The 21,939-nt window shown below is 35.4% G+C and overlaps 1 pseudogene; it reads right to left on the bottom strand.

Moving 5' to 3' along the window:
* Positions 1 to 7,723: 7,723 nt before the first annotated feature.
* Positions 7,724 to 7,859, bottom strand: LOC124388163 (annotated as a pseudogene).
* Between the last annotated feature and the right edge of the window lie 14,080 nt (positions 7,860 to 21,939).

Below are 21,939 nucleotides of genomic sequence, written 5' to 3'. Positions count from 1 at the left end.
CCCTATCTGAATTGACTCTCGAACCTATACCTACACTTTTCCTAACTGAAAAAAAAAAAATTGTTTAAAATGTCTGTATCTACAGAAGGCAAAAAATGACAAAACTAATACTAATACTGAAAACAAACAAACAAACAAAAAAAAAAAAACATTTTATTAATAATTAGGCATTCCATACACTACACTCATCTATACACCAAGACAATCATATATACCTGACCCGCCATCACAATGAATTAATACCATCACATGTTTCACATTTAATCTCTGCCACCAAAACTTATGATTAGTATGAAACTTAACTATAGGCAATTACTCATTACACTGATTAGATATTAAATAAACAATAAATTCAGTCTAACAAACTCTATTCAGTACATGTGCATTCTTCACAAATGCACACACTAAAACACACATTTATCTTTATTCCACACAAAAATTTAACCCTTAGATTAACCTAACATATTAACCAAAATGAAACAAATTATATAGAAATACACTGATACTACTAAGACATCTAGCTGAATTCTAGACAATGTCCTAATCTTAGATTATCCTAATCACTTTAGGCTCCATTCAAACAATATCAAATATTTAAACAATTTACTTACAGATTATCACAAGTGAATGAAGTGCCATCCTGTCACACTGAGAAACAACTGACTGATCAGTTATCTGTGTTAAAACTATTCCTCTTCCTGTGTTCTTACACACACAAATACACTTCCTTTCTGTTGTAAGTGGTTGTTCTTTTGTTGTTTGAAGCCCACCGCTATGCCACTAGAATTAGGTTGATCAAAAATGAATATTTTTTTCAACAACTGAATCAAGAGAAGTTTGTTTTCTATTAGATTTACTAGTTGATTAAAGGTTGACAGGATATGCTGCCAGGATGTTGTATAAAGCTGAAAGGCAATGCCATTTTATTATATTAGAAATGTGGGACAATTACGAAAATATGTGCACATGTAAAGATGTGCACATGTAAATAATATCCAGTAAAAAAAAATTATAATAATAATAAAAAATAACAAAACATTATTTTTGGGCACCAAGATATGCTGCAAATTGACTTAAATGTATGTTCATGGTGACCTGCATTGGACAGACATTCTGTTATTGGTGTATTCCTGGATCATATCCAGTGTTCCGAGGATAGGCTCGTGGTACAATGTTTTTTTAAAAATAATGAATGAACAAGTTATGTCAATTGGAAGAGAGAGAGAGAGAGAGAGAGAGAGAGAGAGAGAGAGAGAGAGAGAGAGAGAGAGAGAGGAAGGGCGGGAGTGTCTGTGTGTTGGGGGCATGGTAAGTGTGGGAAAAGATTGACTGTGTATATAAAAGGCTGGCAGAATAAGAAATAAAAATTATGATGCGCACAGTGTCCAAAATAAAACCTGGAATACTAGAAAAGAGAAGGATGGAAAAAAGCAGACAGAAACAGAATTGCTGGCACTAGCAGTTAATATGTGGTCTAACATGCTGGTGTTGTGTAAATATATGTTTGCTGTGTACAAGTTAACTTAATTTCCCTATGTATAAGAAACTTGTTTCTAATCCAGTGATAAATGATACGTAATGGCTCTTTCATCAAAATATTAACATACGCAGAATAAGCCTATAATATTATAAATACACAACAAGGAACTGATAAAGATAATACAAATGCAAAAATGATAAAAAAAAAAATAAAATAAAAGACCTGCTGCATTGACATGTACATTTTTCTGTTGTTGCTTTTGTCCGCCCTCTCTCTCCCTTCTGTCTTGACTTTCTCCAATTGTCGGTGCCGTTTCCATTCATTAGTCCGTTTTAGAGAATTGCTGCAACAATCCTTGATGTGGACATCACCAGAAATGTGGGACTTCAATGATTAAAGCGTTATCGTGGGAGCAGAAAAAAGAGGTGGAGGGCATTGTGGAAGTGAAGAAAAAAAAAACGGTGAAGAGGTGGTGATGTGGAAACGGGTTGTGGGAATGGGTTGGGATTGAAAACCCTGTTTGTACTAAATGTACACTTCTATTTTGTATATTACATTTCACACACACACACACACACACACACACACACACACACATATATGCGGACATTCACACTTTTTTTTTCTGCGTGAAAAACAGATGACATGCTACACTGACAAATTAAGTCAGTTTATAATTATAAGTTCGGTTGACAAATCTTTAAGCACAGTGTTGAGTTTACATATTAAAAAAATCTAATTGCATTTTTACTACTATTCTGTCTAATGAAAATAAACAATTAAGTTGGGCAAACGTAATATTTAGATTTTTATCATTCAAGCGTTTCACTTCCTTTCATTTCTGTCTGTTTCTGAAGCATTTTGCACAGGGTTTCCCCTCATCATTTGCATTTTAGAAGGGACTGGACGTTCTCTGGATCATTTAAGCTTTCTTTCAGTTTTATTATCGAAAATACCCTAAATATATTACACAAATGCTTAAAGTAAAATGTATTGGAATGTTCCAATATATATTTTCCAATGAGCTCAGACAGCTAACTTGCTTCATTTGAAGGTTATGTTCAGTTCACTTTGTAACATTTAAATGAAATGTATCAAAATACACAATTTTATTGTGTAAGTTATTAATACAATAAACTGTATTTAAAATGGATTGTGTGTTGTGGGTGGAGTTAATAGAATTCTGGTATTTAAGTCATTAAAGAAACATACAAAAGCCATATGATACACAGTCTTACACCTAATGCGAATTACAAATGCTAAACTGAGAATGAATCTTTCTTTTTGAATACATTTTTGCTTGATTTGCATTACATTACAGTATCAAGAAGGAAAGTCGTTACTATTGTAAGTTAGTATTGTTAAGGGAAAAACAGCATTTTACATGTAAGTAAGTTATAGGGTATTCCTAACCTTGTTAACTATGTGACTATTTCTATTTCCGTATGTACAACATAATGTGCTTTACATAACATCCGGTCTAAAACACAGAAAATATTTAATCATGTTGAATTATCAGCAAATGTCTAGTATTTCAGGAGCTTAGCTTTTTTAGCATAGCTCTTCTTATCAACATTTAAGTAGTTAATTGTCATTTAGCATTATTATTTTGTTTTGCATTTAATTCAGCGAATATTCTAATTTTTTGTATGTAATATTTATGTTGTGTTTTCAACAATTAATGTCAATTAAGTTGGAATGTAACTCTGCACATGTCAATCTGTTTTTGTTTTTATAGTTTTGGAATGCTGTGTAAGCTTTGCAGATTTGCCCACAGTAGCAGAGAGCTCCTCTTGAAACACTACAGGCTTCGGCACTATCGAGGGTGATCCTGGCAGCATCCTTGCTTGTATGCTGAATGCATCAGCACTTTTAAAACTTTAGGTGCGTTAAAAACACATTTGACACACTTGCCTGGTAAATGTGCTATCAATCTGTTATATAGGCATATTCTCTCATACCTAAGGTACTAATCAGATCCTGTAAAGAGAAAACAGTTTTGTCTGGTGTCCAAAACTAATCTGCTAACTGTTCTATAAGCCAAATGGCAGGGGAATGAGTAAAATGGAGGAGGCAAAGTGTTGGCAAAAATGTATTTATTGAATAATCCTAGTTGAATACTTATCAGTAATGAGTCTGACAGCACAAATTAAGTGTTACACTACATTGCCAAAAGTATTGGGACACCCCCTTTAAATGAACAGGTTTAATTACTTTAGTAATTTCCATGAGTACAAACTCTTGATGTCACCCAAAATGAGGATGGGTTCCCCTTTTGAGTCTGGTTCCTCTCAAGGTTTCTTCCTCATAACATCTAAGGGAGTTTTTCCTTGCCACAGTCGCCACGGCTGCTCATCAGGGACTAATTCACACCATTTACCTTAACTGTTGGTTTGTGTAAAGCTGCTTTGAGACAATGTCTGTTGTGAAAAGCGCTATACAAATAAACCTGACTTGACTTGACTTGACAAATCTTAATGTATAAGCATATAAGGATATCCTATGGAATTGTGTGCTTCTAATTTTTTTACCAACAGTTTAGGCCCCTTTTCTATTCAAACATGAAAATGCCTCTGTGTATAAGGCAAGGTTTAAATGGAAATTATTGATTTAGCCAGTGTGGAAGAACTTGACTGGTCTGCATAAAGCCAAGTCCTAATCCCATCTGAACACCTCTGGTGTGAATTTAAATGCAGACCTTGAGCCAAAAACTCAAACCAAACACCAATGACTTGTACGTATGGGTAGTCAATTTAGACACTTCCAAAACTGTTGCAACAGAGATGGAAATACAATTTGTAAATACATAATTATGTTTTATCTTTGTTGCCACAGTTTTGGAAGTGCCTTTTTTTCTGTTCTAAAGAGGGGTGTGTCACAATACTTTTGTCCATATAGTGTAAGTAGAAGTCATTGGTGTTTGGTGATTAGTTTTTGGCTCAATGTCTGCATTAAAAGTCCCACCAGAGATGTTCATCTGGGATTAAGCCTTTGCTTTCTGCAGACCAGTCAAGTTCTTTCACACTGACTAATTCAGTAATTTCTTTTTTGAACCTTTCCATACACAGCGGCATTGCTATTTTAGAATAGAAAAGCCTCCTGTCCAAACTGTTGCTGTAAAATTAGAAGCACAAAATTCCACCAAATCTCATTATATGCTTAAACATTAAGATTTGTACTGAAGGAAATTACTAAAGTAGTCAAACCTGTTCATTAGAAGGGGGTGTCCCAATACTTTTCTCAACATAGTGTATATCTATAAAAATCTCTTTGTGGTCCAGCAGAACTCAATTAAAAATTGGTTTTGATTCTGTCTTAATGCTTCTTTTTACTGCAGAACACAGACCCAGAAGACACTCACACACAAAAGGGATGAAGATAACTGTTGTTGAAGATGATGTTGCCACTATCCATTCAAACCAAAATGTAAGGTGCCTGTCTGTAGTTTTAGAGGAGCAAGTTGTGCTGGATAATGTGCAAGACTTCCCTACAACTGTTTAGCTATCCTAAAGAATTAAAATACACTTTTGAAACTATTCAGAAAGTGTTTATGGGCCTTGACCCTCAGTGCTCTTCAAGAGTCCAGTCTTTCAATAACAAATTGTTAAAGTAGCTGCAGTTCATATTGCTAATTAAAAGTGCAAGTACTGATTTCTTCCTGTGTGTTCAGTAGCTGTATAACAGTACAACATATGCCAAAGTCAGTTTCGAGTTTTAATGTATGGTTTTATGACTTTCAAGTTTTGTTTTTAACAGTTGTAATACTTGATTGCTCTAGCGCATGTGTTGAAACTGCTTGTTTATTGCTGCTGCATTTTAAGATTGTTATTCTGCCACTTTGAGAAAAATTGTGCATTACTTTAAAAGCATTTGTAAGATGTTGAGGTTTTCGTTGGGAGTGACGAGGATGGACAAGATTAGAAATGAGTTTAAATAGAGGCACAGCGCATGTTGGACGTTTTGGTGACAAGGTGAGGGAGGTGAGATTGAGATGGTTTGGACATGTGCAGAGGAGGGACATGAATTATATTGGTAGAAAAATGCTGAAGGTGGAGCCACCAGGTAGGAGGAAAAAAGGAAGGCCAAGGAGGAGGTTCATGGATGTGGTGAGGGAAGACATGCAGGTAGTTGGTGTGAAAGAGGCCGATGTAGAGGACAGGGGGGTATGGAGACGGATGATCCACTGTGGCAACCCCTAATGGGAGCAGCCGAAAAAAGAAGAAGACTTTAAAAGCATTTGTGTTTTACTTCAGCGCTTTACAAGCTTGCCTCTCTTTTGTCCTTTTAATTTTTCAATTTTATATTTATTTTATTTTGATGACTGGAGTCGAACTGTATCTGAGTAAAATTTTTGCAGTTCATGTTGACAGAAAATGTATCGCTTGTCATAATTGTCAAATATTTTTTCTGTAAAAATAACAGTCTTTTTTTATTGTGTTTACAGAATGCTTTGCAATCTCTGTGGTTGATTTTTAATGTGAAGGCCATACAGGAATTTGTGGAAGAAGTTTGAATGCAATATTTAAAGCTGTAAATTAAAAGAAGAAAATTAAGTTGAACCAACTTAAATAATTAAGGTTATTTGCTGCAAAGCTTTTTTGAGTTTACCGAACTTCAGGTCTGTAGTTCTCCCTACTCATTTCTTAAAGTTCACTCAACACCCTTTTTAACTTTAAACAAACTCATGATGACTAGTTAGATGTACTGACTTAGGAAGGTTAGATGTACTTACTGAGGAAGGTATACCTAACTTAAACTAGCATTTTCAATACATTGTGTATACATTTGTGTATACACATGTAAAAACTAGAGGTGAGAAGTGAATGGGATTCCATTTTAGGGATTTTTTTTTCTTCTCAGTAGCAGAAATGAATGCAAGCACTGTTTACAGAACAAACAAGCTGCGGTAAATTTGTGAAAGGAAACACATTAACTAACCACCAAATTATGCTTGTCAGCACAAAAATTGCCAATTTTATAGAAACGTAATTGCGAAACCAAAATCAGATCGCTCTTTCTGATGAATAAATGAATGAACGAGTAAATGAAGTGGTCATTTTAAAAATCTGAGATTTAAGTGAATAAGATTTATGCTGTAAGTGCAAAAAAAGTCAGAATAAATTAGTTGTGAAAAAAAAGTGTTACAGTAATGGAACTGTAATGAGGCTTAAAAAAATCTGAATGGAATTTTTTTGTTACAACATCTTATTTCACCACTAAACACAACATCCTGGAAGATAAAAGCAATATATTACAAAGATGAAGCAAGAGAAAGTTGAATTACATCAACTCCAATATGCAGTTTTGCTTTTTCCTTTTTAAATTATTATTATTATTATTATTATTATTATTATTATTATTATTATTATTATTATTATTACTATTATTTTATTTGTGGTGAAATTGTGTCTATCATCTTGCATTTACAGTATATGTAAAACTTTGAATCTTATCACACTATTCACACAGTCTACATTTTTTATTTATATTTGGAGAGTGTTTGTTGTTTATTTGCTTCGACATAATCTAAAAAAACATTCATCAAACATTAAAGCTGATGAGAAAAAGATCATCTTTAAATACACATCATTTGCTGCTGGATAATCCTGCTTTTAGACATTAAAAAAAATCACTCTGACCATGATTCCTGCACTGGTTCATAAGAAGTAGAGAACACTTATGAAAGTTTAAATCCAAGAACAAACCATTAGATAAATCTGATTCTACACAAAATGGTAGTTAGTATGTTCTACACATATAAATAGAAAAAATAAATCTATGCACATAAACTATCCTAAGAACCAAAACTATAATCAATACACTTAACTGCATGTTAAGTGCATGTTGTTTCTGTATATTCACCTTTTTCCCTGCCATCTGTCCACCACCATAATTTTCATAATGTTTTGTTTGATAGATTTTTTACGCAAAACATTGATGTAAATGTGATTTTTTTTCTTAGGACAAATATATATTTTTACATGTGCCATTTGCAACACTATAGATCATTTCTACATGAGCTCTTTATCTCAGATCATTTATGTTCACAAATTAATTTGAAACATGCCTCTGGATGTGATTTTAATTCTAACATTTAATTCTACAAGATGAAATCTTTTTTACATGATTACATTTATATAGTGACACACAAAGACTTCATTACTTTTACAAATATCAGATAACCCCCTCATTCAACTTAGTTAGTAAAATATTTTTCTTTGTTTGCACTTTAAAAAATAAAAAACTGATCACATGCTCTTCATCACATACTTCATAAGAAGTACAGCACATTCATCAATGACTAAAACTCATGAACCATCATGAATCATTAGCTAAAATCTGACATATGTTCAGAAGAGGACATCCAACTCATTATCGTGACACTTTCAAATCACAGTTCCTTTACTTTAGTTTATTTTAAACTCATTATATTTTACAAAATTTATTTATTGCAGTAACATGTGCATTATTTCAATATGTAAACACTACATAAGGCCAGAGCCACTTTTTAAAGTGATGCTTGTAAAAGCTTTACTATTGATCCAGAAAAAAACCCCATAAAACCCTGGGTAATGTGTGTTGGTTGGGCTCTGTGGAAGAGTGTCTCTGTGGAATCTTGTCAGAGATGCTGTAGTAGGATAAGGATCCTGCCCTATAGTCCACATACACTCCTATTCTAGAGGCGTGTTTTCTTTTGGAGATTTTAGTTTGTTTCTCAATGTGCCAAAATTAACATCTTAGGGGAGAACAATATAAACTCCAAGACTGATCATTGTTCCCAAACGCAAACTCTTTACCTGTTCTCTTTCTGATAATGCTTTTATATGACAACATTATTTCAAATCAGCTCCACTCAACCTCCCAGTATGTTGGGCTCCAGCATGAGCTGACAGGCATAATTTCTGTGAAAAAACTAAACATCTTAGACCAGCAATATCTGAAAGAAAGTGTCTGTGTAAGATTCTGAATGTGTATGTCTTATAATTTGCATCTTAGAATCTGGATACTGATTAGAATTCAGGTTATAAGGCAAACTGCCTCGTCCAATTCAATTCAATTCAAATTTTATTTGTTACATCCACATACATACAGTGCAGTGAAATGCTTTTTACGACAGATTCTGAATGTGTATGTCTTATAATTTGCATCTTGCATCAACCAAAGCCTTTAATTCTCTCTGCTTCAGGGACATTGCATTATGACTGACCCTGAGCTATGACCCCAGCTTTATAACATGCTAGAATATGTGATTTTTCTTTTACTGTACTTTAATAGTAAAATAAAATAAAGTTTTCTTACATTGCAGGAAATCCTCTCTGGTTTTGGGCTCGGGAAGGGAAATGATCTGGTCTTCTGATCAGTATAAATATAAAATATAATATTAGAGATTCATATTACAGCACAGGTTAAAGAAAGCATATTTATGAAAGTACATACATGACACATACACTGTTTATTAAGAAAGATTATGTCTTAAAGAGTGCACCCGCATTTTTATGTCTACAAATCTAACTATGAAAAAAGATAAGTGCTGAATAAAAACTATTGTTAACATCTACTGTTAACCAACAGCAAAATGCATTATTTAAGAAAATCTGTCCACATTACAATGTTTTGAACCCTGACAGTCATAAAATGAGTTAATGTGAGATGTTTCAGGTACTGGAGCAGAGCTTTATCACACACGACAGAAACTCCTGTACCACAGACTGAACTTCCTGTTCCTGGTCTAAACATTGGCCTTATGAAATAAAGGGGTGTGTCTGAACTGAAAGATTTACTGTGAACAAGCTGACAGGGAGTTTACTCTGTGGTGCTGGAGTTTCTCATTTGGGAACCGCAGTGTTACATTCTCAGCTTCACATGAATATGGGTCAGCATTTCAATAATGAGAAACTCCTAAGGACAAAATACAGAAGAAACAGGAGTGAAACACTATTTTCTTATAGATCACATCCGCTAGTTAAATTTTTATAATTACTGTAAATTAAAACAGTTTAATTATGCCAGTTTATTCAATATGATAAGAAATACTTCTCTCTTAACTCTTGACTTGAAATACATAATGTAGTGTTTAGACAGGTCATGTTATGTGCCCAGATTAATGGATTCATTTACTCCAAGTTTAAATGTGCTGTAATTGATGACACAATGCACACATAATGCACACAGTGGGGTGTGTGTGTGTGTGTGTGTGTGCGTGTATATATACACTGTATATGTGTCAGTTCCACTAGGAGGTGCTCACGCCACACAATAAGTAGTGAACTGCTTTTATAGTGAAAGCAGTGATCACGTGGTCGGAGGGGGAATGAAACTTGGTGGAACCCATTAAGAGTTCAGGCATAAGAGATTCATGTTGTGCAGGCAAGAAACTGTGCTGCACTGCCAAACGATTTCACGACCAGAAACTAAGTAAAACAAGAATGAACACTATGCCGCCCTTAGTCACAATCCGAAGGCCGAGGTTCTTTCACTGATGTTTATTAAGCTTGACAATAAAACCGACATCACAGTAGTATTTACACCGACATCAACACCGTAGAACTGAATAAAAAGGATAAATATACAAAAAACATTAAGTTACAAAGAAAAACATTAAATTTAGACAAAAAACAGAAAATAAACTTACATACGACTTTGCCTGCTTGTAGACTAAGAGTAGTAACTTCTTGCACAAACTTATTTTAATTAAACATATCTTCTTAACAATAAGCATAGCCGCTTTCAATGCTCATCGTGGCTTTTTCTTGCATGCGGTGAACAGGAAGTGACCTGTACCACCAAGTATGATGGGATATGTATAAATATAACCCAAAACAAAAAAATATCACAAATCTTGAAAAATCAAAAACTCAGACAAATATACATATTATAAAAAATGTTGAATTATAAAAATAAACAAGTTAAACTAACAAGAAAATAACCAAGATATATGAATACTTAATTGTGAAATCGCCACCTTGTAGACATGTCATAGCACAAAAGAAATGTTTATGACTGCAGAACACTGGAAGCGCTTTACCAAGATCAAGGCTTGTGAAATCCAAAACCATGCCTTCCAGGACTCTTTCTTCTTCTCAACATACAATATACAGCCAATGTCATTGAAAGTCTTTATTGAAGAGAAAAACAGAGTCCTGGAAGTTATGGTTTGGTCCCCACAGATCTCTGATCACAAAATCATTAAGTCTGTCTTGGATTACACGAAGAGACAAAAGGATTTCAGGCAGCGCATAGAAGATTGTTGGTTAGTTCTCCAAGGTGTTGGGAACAACCCACCTGCTGAGTTTCTACAAATACTGTACCTTGAATTGCAAGTATACCTAAAATAATTGATGCTGTTTTGTAAGCAAAAGATGGTTCCACCAAATATTGATTTGGATTTCTCTCTAGTACATTCAGTAGTACAGTACACACAGTCCTTAGGTTAACAGAGTCTGAGGTGCGCTAGGGGAGAAGCATAGCTGATCCGAGATGCACGGGAACCCTGAACACATCAAAATACAGCAGTACGTAACGTCCAACACATTCAATAATGAACAAGGGAGTGAGTGAGAGTGAGGAGCTTATGTAGGAGCGGGGGCGGAGTGATGATGAGCCCCAGGTGTGCGTGGTTAAGCCTGGCGCTCCAGAGAGAGCAGAGGCATGAGAGACAACGAGCCCCAGGTGTGCGTGGTTAAGCCTGGAGCTCCAGAGAGAGCGGAGGCATGAGAGCCACAAAAGATAGCGTGGCAGGTGGATTCCTGACATTATGTCTATATATAATCTCCACAGACAATTTTTTAAATGTCAGATTTAACATAACTAACTTGTGTAGCAGCAATGACAGAGCAAACAGGAGTTCAGGCAGCAGTTCCAACTGTTACAGACATCAGCTTGCATTATATAACACTCAAAATAAATTAAGACTGCAAAAGGAAAAGGATACAAATTTCAAGGGCAAGAATGAAGACCCGTGAACATTGTTGTGCGTTTTCAATGCTGGAGAGACTCAGTTTCAAAAGTGATGCTTTGTTTTTTCTGTGACCATTATCAAACTGAAGACAAAAGAAATCTGTGTTTAGCTTGTCGGGGTTAAAAAGATGTTGGATCTCTGACATTTGCAAACAGCTCCAGTGAAAATAATTTCATGTTGCTTTATTGTCAAGTCTAACATCATTACGGACTCCAACAATAGCGGATCAGACTTCAACGGATGACGCTTCAGGAAGGTACTCCTAAACCGCTATCTTACATTTAGTTTTGGTGAAAAGAGTGATCTTAGATAATAGCTTCAGTGGTGGGTTTCAGTGGAGATTAAACAGAAGCAGATTTCTTAACAGTATGAATTATGGTGACCTGTTTTTTTGCATATACAGGTCGCCGTAGTTCATTCTCTTAAAAAAAGAGTGTGAATGTAACCTGAATGTCTGTATAAACAAATTCAGTACACACCTCATTAATAAAACTTAACTATGTGTATTAGTAATAGTAATATTGGTATTAACTATTAAGGAACTATTGTGTTATCCATTACCATGGTTAATGTTTAAAAATATTGCTACATTTTGAATTGAAAGTGACCTTATTGAAAACAATTTCCGGTAAATATTGTGAAATATTTCTACAAAATAATCTATGAAAATTAGCGCATATGTAATAAAAGAAATCTATGTGTATTAGGTAGTGCAACAACCTCTATAGACTTTATAAGCTCCACTTAACTTCTGCTCTCAATCTGCTGGCCTGGCATGACTATCCTGACACTGCTGCTTCTGTAGTTCTGCAATTTGTTCTGCAATTTCATAGATTTTATCTCGGGTACATTGCTTCTAGGAGCAGTGCACCCGAGTGCAAGTTTCGTTATGAGTTTCTATCCCATTTTATTTGATCAATCATATCATGTTTTTCCGGGTTCAAAATTCTCTGTCTGCCTTGAGCCATCACTGTGAACACTGCAGAAGTCCCATTGCTTACAATCCATGTTGCCTGTAGCTGTTGCTTTAAACAGTCAGTTTTACGATTTGGCTATTTCAATGCCTTCTAGAAGGCGTGCAAGGAGACTTGTTGAATTATGTGGATTAAGTTTCTTGTTTTAGTAAAGGCGTTCAGTCTCGCTGTCTAAGATATCTGTCTGGGATGCAATGCTCTGTTATACTCTGTTTCTGTATAATGTTGATGGTTTCTATAGCCATGGTGTCATAATGATAGTATTAAGAGTTTAATAGGTCTAGGTATGAAATGCATGCCCTGCCACTGATAAAATTGCATAATATGTATTTTATAATTAAAAAACATGAAAACATTTGTAATTGAGGATCATAATTTGTCTTAATAAAAAACATCCTCAGACTGACATGCCCAATAAGCAACTAGCACTCGATGTTGAGTAACAACCGACTTATCGTTGTGAGATACTGTTAAATAATTTGGTATTGTGTGTTGCTTTTTTTTATGATTTTAAATTGGCAGATGCTTTGGTTTTGCTGTCAGACTTTTGCAGTTGTGGTGTGCCACCATGGTTTTGGTTTGCCCCCTGTGGTTTGTTTTTTCTGTCATGGTTTGGTTTTGCTTGTGTGGTTTTTAGTTGCCTACTGGGTTGTTTTGTACAAATGACAGTATTGGGTACTCCCATGCTACTGTTCAACTGTTTATGATGCACTGTTGGTTAGTGTATAAACTAAATATAGTAATATTTGGGCAAATCATTTGTGTGAAAAAGAAGACAAACTTAGAGATGTTTGCAGCCAGTGAGTAATTGCATCAATTAATGAATGGAAAAGCAGCAGAAAATATTTCCCCTTAATACAGGGTGGCACTGGAAAATGGTGACCCTGTGGTGTTTACAATTGAAGCAGTGGCATCAGAGTGCTGTGCAAAGGGAATTTAGGCATCATTACAAGTTAAGTAATTACCAGGGCGTAATTTCAAAGAAATGGTTTCAGCCTTTTAAAAGAAGTCCCCAGGGTGGTGTTTGAGTGGCTCGCACACCACAGAATATTGAGGCTGTTCGAGCTTCCGTCGTGAGGCAGCACACTGTCAGCATTCTTATAAAAGATTTTGCAGCAAATGATCATTGCACACCACTCCACTCCATTTTAACTAATGGCAAGGGCTTCTAAACAAGGTTGCACTGGTTTCATACAATTGCTAAAGCCCCAGAGTTGCCAATTCAGTTAAAAATTTACAAGCATAGTAATACAACAATCTGTCATTTGCTTTCTTAACTTTACTCTTTTGGAAATCTCTGTCCTTTTACAGTGCTTGGGACGACACAGTTACCACAAGATGATGCAATCTTGGCCCCAGTCGAAATAGAGTTGGTACATGCTGTTATATGTGACAGGGTAGACAAATTGTAGATAAATATTGTAATATGTTGTGTTTCTGGATTTGACTGTCATGTGAACCAGGTTGGTTAGCACATCTTTATTATATGGAGTAAAAAAAACGTGCTGAAGGTTACTAATTTTAGCATTTTTAACATTCTGTATGTGTTCTGCCTCAATATATTTATTTTATCATTTTAATCCTAAATTTGTCAGTGCCTACTAGAGCCCCAAAAATTTAACCCAAAATGTTTATAAAATAGTCATTTAATGATCATCAAACAGTTTTTTTTTTTTTGTAATAAAGTCTAAGCAAAACAGTTCAGCACTGTGGTAAAAAAAAAAATGCTAAATGAACATTACAGAGAGATCAGGCTGGTAAAAATGAACAAAGTTTAATACAATGTTCATTGCATATAGAAAAAAAATAAGCACACACACTTCACTTTCAGAGTCAGTGATTGCTAAGCGCTTACGTTACTGACATTCGGTACGTGATCATTTTATTGGTTGTAGCCCATCTTTTTCCACCAATCCTCATCCACCATCCTTAGAAATGTATTGTAATTTGAAGGCAGTTTCTCCTTCTACAGTGGTGTGAAAAAGTGTTTGCCCCTTCCTGATTTTTTATTTGTTTGCATGTGTCACACTTTAAAGTTTCAGATCATCAAACTAATTCAAATATTAGTAAAAGATAGCACAAGTGAACACAACATGCAATTTTTTAAATGAAGGTTTTTATTATTGAGGGAAAACAAAATCCAAAACTATATGGCCCTGTGTGAAAGTATTTCCCCCTAAACCTAATAACTGGTTGGGCCACCCTTAGCATCAACAACTGCAATCAAGCGTTTGTGATAACTTGCAATGAGTCTGTTGCAGCGCTCTGGAGGAATTTTGGTCCACTCGTCTATGCAGAATTGTAAGTCAGCCACATTGGAGACTTTTTAAGCATTAACCAGCTTTTTAAGGTCATGCCACAGCATATCAATAGGATTTTGACTAGGCCACTCCAAAGTCTTCCTTTTGTTTTTGGATTTGCTGGTGTGTTTTGGATCATTGTCCTGCTGCAGAACCCAAGTTCGCTTCAGCTTGAGGTCACAAACAGATGGCCAGACATTCTCCTTCAGGATTCATGGTTCCATTTATCACAGCAAGTCTTCAAGGTCCTGAAGCAGCAAAACAGCCCCATACCATCACACTACCACCACCATATTTTACTGTTGGTCTAAAATGTGGTGTTACTTTTACACCAGACGTAATGGGACACACACCTTCCAAAATGTTCAGCTTTAGCCTCGTCAGTCCACAGAGTATTTTCCCACTTTCAGATAATTGGACAAGACACCTGTCATTCATCTGTATATCTTGACTGACAGGTGTCTTGTCCAATGATCAGTTTACATTCACAAACTATACTTACCTTTTGCGGTTAGTCGTTGTGTTTTCGGATTTGTTAATGTGTTTTCGGATTTGTTAATGTGTTTTCGGATTTGTTCATTTGTTTTCGGATTTGTTTATTTGTTTTTGAATTTGTTCATTTGTTTTTGGATTTGTTGTTTTGTTTTTGGATGTTATTTTGTTTTCGGAATTTGTTAATGTGTTTTGCACTTTTCAGCCACCGTAGTGGACCCCTAAGACAACTGATAAACCAAACAACAAGGTACACTATATTGTCAAAAGTATTGGGTCACCTGACCTTTCCTTCTACATGTGGTTCTTTTCAAAACCATTACCACAAAGTTGGAGGCACTCAATTCTATCGTACATCAAGTCAAGTTTATTTGTATAGCGCTTTTCACAACAGACATTGTCTCAAAGCAGCTTTACAGAAATTAACAGTTAAAGTGAACAATGTTTATTTAACCCTGATGAGCAGCCGTGGCTACTGTGGCAAGGAAAAACTCCCTTAGATGTTATGAGGAAGAAACCTTAGGAGGAAACAGACTCAAAAGGGGAACCCATCCTCATTTGGGTGACATCAAGATTGTGATCATAAATCTTTAATCAATACAGAGCACTGGAGAGAGAGAACTAACATGAGCACTGGAATGTAAGATTATATCTTTAGATACGCTATAAAAATTTTTGCATTGACTTAACCTTGGCAATGCCCCTGTGCACAAAGTGAGCTTCTTTGAAGATCTGGTTTACCAGTTTTTGAGAGGAAGATCTTGAGTGGCCTGCTATAGAGCGCTGATCTCATCCCTACTGAACACCTCTGGGATGAATTGGAACGCTGACTGCACTCCAGGCCTCCTCACTTACGAGTACCTGCCTTTCATAATGCACTTATGACTGATGAACTTTAATATCCATAAGTACACTCCAGAATCTAGTGGAGCGTCTTCCCAAAAGAGTAGAGGGAATTAGAACAGCGAATTGGGACTAAATGTGGATTGCAATGTTCAAATTCACATACTATACTTATGACCAGGTGACCCAATATTTTTGGCAATATAGTGTATTTCAGGACAGCATGTTAATGCTCAGCAAAACACACTTTAATTTTTTCTTGTAATTGTTCTGGTAAATAAGTAGAGAGCAAATGCTTTTTGTTTAATCAGGAAATAGATTAATGTATTGAATTAATTCTTTATTATTATTATTATTATTATTATTATTCTCAGGTGATTGTCTACCATGTGGCTATGCTTGTAGGTTCTCATTTGGCAGCATACCTGTGACAACTGAGCAGTAACATGCCCCTCAGGAGTCTCCAAACCAAACTTTTGCAGACAGCACACAGGCTGCTAAGGATTATACCTTGTTTAGACAGGAACATGATGAAAATGTGAGGGAGGAGGAGTTAAGCCTCCTGATGCAAACACATGGGAAAAATGATGGGAAACAGAGTTCAAAGCTTGCACTAATATGCAATGAAAACACTAACTCCAGGTCTCCAGGTCTTCTGACCTGTTGATGGATGACAAGGAAATGTCCATTCATGAATACAGTGGTGAAGAGCTTATTGAGAAAGAAAGCAGAGTTTTCTCAAAACAGTTTGAAAAAGGATTTTTACCTTCCAGAGCTTCTCAGACGAAACCAAAGTGAGTGCAGATAAGGCGATATTTATTGATGAGGACAGAAGTGAAGAACCTGCTGGGAAAGCGAACAAAAAAGATACAGACGAGTATCTGCCAAGCTCCTCAGAGGAGGCTTTTGACAACGATACTTCTGATGATTTTACCAAGAAACCATTTCAGAACACTATTAAAGTAATTTGGTGTATAGACTTTGAGTATAGACCGGTTGCATTTCTAAATTTTATTACCTGCAATGAATATAAAGAGCCACAGAGTTAAAAAGAAATGCACATGCAACAAATTTAACAGGAAATTTACCGCCCTTCACAGATATGAAAGACACTTGCACATACAATTGGGGGAGAAACCTTATAAGTGTGAGGGGTGTGATCATTCATTCAGCCAGGACAGACACTTTCTTTACACAGGGGACAAACCCTTCCTGTTCGAACATTGTGAAGAGTCTTTTAATCACATTAGCATGAGGAACCACCACCAGAGACAACATGGCATTGACTATAGCTGTGTGCCAGCAGAGGAGAACAAACAGATTGGTAGACCCATAAAAAACAAAGATTTGCCTGAAACGCAAAACAATATACATTTTTCTGAGATTGAAATTTGTAAATCTGACTCGTGGCTGAAAAGTTGACAGAAGAAAGCCAGGAAGAAAATATTGAGGAAAAAAAAAATGTGCAAGCAGTCAGACAAGCTGGAGCTGAGCTCTTTATAACCACAAAGAGAAACATGTACTTTTTACACAGGATTGATCTGTTTGTTTAATTTAATTAGAGACCACATTATTTTGTTAATTGTTCTTTCAAATAAAAAACAACAGAGTTACTCAAAAGAAAAAAACAATTATTAGATAAATGTTTGCTTACACAGTGTTTCCCTTAAAGGTGCATCTCTGCACGTCAGTAACCCACCTCTGATACACTGTTAACAAAGCAAGTGGCATGCTGTATAATCTTGTATAAACCTGACACACCCAGTCCCCATCATGACCATCTCTCCAACAGGCAATACATTTTTGTAAATGTAAATGGCAATGTAAATTTCAAAAGTTTAATAAATAAACAAGTCAATATTTATAATACTGGAGTCAATTTTAAATTAAAAGAGCTTTGGAGAAATTTAATAATAATAATAATACTAATAATAATAATAATAATAATAATAATAATAATAATAATAATAAAATACAATTACCTTAAAAAATGTCAGAAAAAAATGTATTTGTTAAAATTTATTCCAGACAACTTTTTCTTTTATAATCTTAATGAAAAGGAAGCTGCTGTTTGTTTAATTATTAGAAATGTTTACTATCTTAACATGTGTTGTTAAATTGTGTGTGTGTGTGTGTGTGTGTGTGTGTGTGCATGTGTGTCTGCTATGATATTTAACATCGTCTGTGTTTCTAACCTGGAATGAGCCAAATGGGAACAGGTCCTGAATTTCCTGTGAGCCAGTTCCTTCAGCAGATAATATGAATCTCTTGCTCTGCTGTCCCACAAATAAAACAATAGTACTTAGTGTATCCAATTGTGACCATAGATTTACTTCATATGAACTGTATGTCCAACAGTTATTGAAGGGTAAATATTACCATTGTGCAGCAAAATAGCCTTCAACCTTTACAATGTTCATAAAAAGTCGGCATTCTGCTGGATCATGTTCACATCTGTTTTGAAACAGGAAGACTTTCTTCATGTAACTCTGGTCTCATTGCAGAGGCAGGGTTTGGATAACCAATAAACTTATTTTTCTTGGAGTAAAATCCTGAAAGTGTGACATTTCAGAAATTATATGCAATACATTTGAACTCAATGAAGGTTAGAATGACTGCAGCTTATAATAAAATGTCCTGAAATGTGTACCACTAATGTGACTGTAAAATTTGTGACAGTTTCACAGATTGATGTTGCTGCCAAAGTTCACAGTAGTTACATTTACATTTAAAAATTAAATTCTAATATTTGTTTAATGAAATTGTATTAATTTCTTCCCAACAGTTTATTCTCTTAATTTCGTAGTGTTTCTCTTGGCTGCACTGCTTCCAGTACGTGTTTGTGAATGTTAGATTTCTTTTGTCCAATGAGATTTCAGCCTCTATGTGCTGCCATGTCAATCTAATCTGCCCAGGGCCTTCACAATTAGTAGTGCTGGCCATTGTACCTTTAGATTTTAGTAGCAATGGGCCTGTTTCTTTAACCAATTAGATTATAAATTTGCCCTTACAAGACTAGCTAGCTGGCCCAGAATAACTTCAGCATTTTTCCATCCTTTGATTGGTTGGTCAAAGGAAAACTGTTCGACTAGCAAAACACATCTGTAGCGATTTGCACACATTAATACATCTGAGTTCAACTTCTAATTGCCCAGAATGGCTGATGGAGGGAGATAAATTGTTTTGGCCTCTAACATACTTGAAAAAAATAAATAAATAAAAAAAAGCTAGACATTGTGAGGAGAGGTCGGCCAACCCCAAACCTAGCTAGCTTGTCTCAGTCCAGGAAAGTGTTTGTTTGCCACTTCCAGACCTGATGCCCATGAGCGGTACGACTGGCTTACATCCTCTCAGAAGCGGTGCAAATTATATGGGTATGCGTCTCTGTTAGGTAGGTTGTATTTAATTTACATTTTTTATGTTTTTGTCATGGTATTAGACAAATATTGATTCTAAACTGCTCCAGATGATGTAGGTGGCACAGTTGCAGTTGCAGTTGTAGTGTAGAGGTTTGGAGCTTGCTTTAGTAAAAATGTTATTCACCCTCCATATGTGAGATGCCTCTCTCTTTGTAATGACGCGCATTGTTATATTGCGTTTTAATTTGTATTGATGGTTTCTATAATTGCGATGTGATAGTGGTGGTATTAAATGGTGGATTAAAGAGACTCAAAGCACTTTTGTACGTCGCTCTGGATAAGGGCGTCTGCTACATGCCGCAAATGTAAATGTAAATGTGAATGTAAATGAGAGGAGGGAGAAGTGGGACCAAGTTCAAGTGAGTGAGCAGCTTCAGATTCCTTGGTGTTACAATCACTGAACAGCTTACCTGTCCTATACCACTACAAAATAAGTCAAGAAATGACATTGCACTTCTTGCAGGGGCTAAGAAAATTTAACATGCCAAGCCAAATCATCAGAGGCTTCTATAGGTGTGAAATCAAGAGCAGGTGGTGAGTGCTGCTCAAACCTTTTCTGGAATAGCCTTACCAACAATGGAGATCCTCAATTAAGCCAGTGTCAGCAGGAAAGCCATTAACACCTTTAAGGACAAGTGTCAGCCTCCATAGCCGGCACAGCCTCCTATCATCAGGAAGATGCTACAGGAGTGATAAAGCCAGAACATCAAGGCTGAAATACAGATTTTACCAACAGGCCATCAGTATTTTTCCTTACTGCAGACAAAATTTCCATGAAACTGAGATTGACTTATTCCCCAATCCTTCCTACACAACACACAATAACACTGCAAATAATATCATACCTCTCGATTATCTGCACAGAGACATACATACATATATACATATATCCCTTTACAATGTGAATAACAGCATTAACTACCACTGAATCTATTTCTGCAGAAAGTAATTTCCATTTTTTTTATCTTATATACTTTATCATTTATGTCATAGGTTGCTGGAGGATATTCAGCGTAAGAATTTGCATGCTGTAACAAAATATTTAATTTGTTTTATACATATGACAATTTGCTCTTGAAACTTTTACTATTCAACCAACACCAAGACGTTTTTTTATATGACAGTATACTGTAACCAGTACAGGAAACATCACAGATCTCTCTCTCTCTCTCTCTCTCTCTCTCTCTCTCTCTCTCTCTCTCTCTCTCTGTACTTCCTCTTAAAACATTGTTAGACATTTGGCAACATTCTATGCTCAATTCGAATGCTAAAACATTTGTATACTGCTTTTATTCCTAATAGTGTAAAATATAAATCTTCAAATGCAACATTTTCTTTCTTTCAATCTCCCTCTCACAATCATTTTTCTCACAATCTAAAGTCTGATCTTACTTTAGAAACACGATACACAGAGGAAGTGTTGAGGCTTCCACGAAGTCACGGCTCATCAGTAGGGCAGAATGGATCTCGGGCCACTCCGTGTGATTCTCTGTGAGTAAATGTTAAGTGTGTCTTTTCTAAAGATTAAATTATTACCAATTAATGGTCTAGAAGACCTGATATCAGGTTCTGTGTGACTATTTTCTTGCAGAAATTTTAAACATTCAACATGTTGAATCAGCAGGTGCATGTTGGTTCCTCACATAATCAAATCATTAAAGCTAACTTTTTGACTTAAACTGCCATCCATTGGTAGGCAGTATCTATTGATACTTTATTTAATATGTGTATGGTGCATAATATTATACGTCTTGAATTGTGTGATATATAAAAGTGGAGAGCATTGCTTTTGTAGATACACTTTTTTTGTAAGGAGGTGATTATTTAAAAATATTTAAAGTTTTGAGGGTCAGTGCTTTGTAATGATTGGTATTTGTTTGGTCGTGGGGGTCTTTATTCCACTACATTTGTTAAGAGTGTAAAAAAAGGCAGACTGTCCTCTGCAGTTTCTCTACTGTATGTTTTTTGACACAAGTGTTGGCTGATGAAGGCAAAACATTTTAACTATTATAATGTTGTTGACAAGAATAATATATTGTTGTTTGTATCTTGAGTTTCACATCACATTAAACATGACAATAATTTAAAAAGTTATACATTTAAAAAGTTAGACATTAATCAACTAAACTGCTGTGGAATTAGAATAATAAAACACTCTGAGACATGCTGCTATTGTAAAATATTTCATTCTGTAATAATAACAGTAACACCACTTCACACCGGACCACCCTGCTGTAAATGTCTTGTATCGCAACAGAAAACCAATGAAGATTTTATTGTGTACTTCATCTTTCTTTTTTTCTGTTTCTCTTCTCATTTTAGTACTGATGGGACTCATCCACTGCATACCAACAGGTGATTCTTTGCCTTCAAAATATATTTTAACCAATTACTAGAAAAAGACAAGTGGATCAAATGATTAAAATCCCATGTAATAGTATTATAATTGATTAATATTTCCACCTAAAGAACA

This window comes from Silurus meridionalis, chromosome 6 (assembly GCF_014805685.1).
Source record: "Silurus meridionalis isolate SWU-2019-XX chromosome 6, ASM1480568v1, whole genome shotgun sequence".
Classification (NCBI taxonomy): domain Eukaryota; kingdom Metazoa; phylum Chordata; class Actinopteri; order Siluriformes; family Siluridae; genus Silurus; species Silurus meridionalis.
This window is presented reverse-complemented; position numbering and strand designations above follow the sequence as displayed.